This window comes from Echinops telfairi, unplaced genomic scaffold (assembly GCF_000313985.2).
Source record: "Echinops telfairi isolate 266 unplaced genomic scaffold, ASM31398v2 ScPeMD7_9;HRSCAF=40, whole genome shotgun sequence".
NCBI lineage: Eukaryota > Metazoa > Chordata > Mammalia > Afrosoricida > Tenrecidae > Echinops > Echinops telfairi.
Genome location: NW_022103906.1, coordinates 83114619 through 83115805, shown reverse-complemented (window position 1 = coordinate 83115805; position 1187 = coordinate 83114619).

Below are 1187 nucleotides of genomic sequence, written 5' to 3'. Positions count from 1 at the left end.
AAAAAAAGAGAGAGAGAGGACATATGTATGAACAATAAATATCTGAAGGGAGAATTTATCATCAGAGAAATTATAATCAGTGGGAAATATAAAATAAACAAACAAACACATAAATAACAAATATTTCCAAGCATGAGAAGCAATGTACATTAAAAATGATACCAGTACTATGAAAGATTATGAAAGTAAAAAATTATAAATTATAAAAAAAGTAAACATATTTCTAATCGCATGCTCTCATAATCCATCCTTTGTAATTCCCCAAAAGCATATGCACACACACACACACAATTAATAATCTTCATTAGTAGCTTTAGTCATAATAATAGCCCTGAACTGAGCATAATCCAAGTTTTTGTTAATAGGAAAGTAGATAACCATATGATGGGCCACTGAACAGTGATAAAACAATGAATGACCAATAATTTCAACAATTTAAATTAATTTTCAATTGTTATACCAAGCCCGAGAAGTCTCCATTCTATAACAAAGACTGTGTTCACCTTGGCCTTCGACAGGCAAGGTTGGAAGGGAGGCTTCCCCTGTCTCCCTCCCTTCTTCCTTGCGGGACTCCCAGAAAACAGTTTTGTACAACAGAATCATCACAATGGTTAGAATACGTGGGGCTCAGTTCATCACTGTCAGCCCGGACTAAACTCTGGTTCAGTTTTATTTTAGTCTTTACTGAGAAGTGCATCTTCAAATGTGCCAGAGATTCATGTATTAAACTACTACTAATTTTGGGACAAAAAAACGAACACGTTTGTTTAATTCATTGTTGAATCAATGAATGGATGAGTACAATATGTCCAGCCTCGTTTTTACATGCCCAGAACTAAAAGGGCCTCCTATTTTTTTAAAAGAAGATGAAAACAACAGAAGCTGAAAGCACAAAGGGAAAGCAGCCGCAGTGCTAACTGGCGCAGCAAACCAGGTGAGTGAGAAAGCGGTACTTCCGGCAAGTTTTCAAGAAGGCAGTGCAGAATGACGCACTAATAACTCCAGCCAGCAGCAAGTGGCAGGTTCCCATCAAGAGGAGCACTAGTGCTTTGAATCGGCATTAGGGAGATTGTTTCTCACATGTTATCGCTGCAGTTCATATTGATTCATTCTCTGTAGTTGAAATATCTTTTAAAAATTTATGGTGCATTTTTATGGCAATAGCCAATCATGCATATCATTAGTGT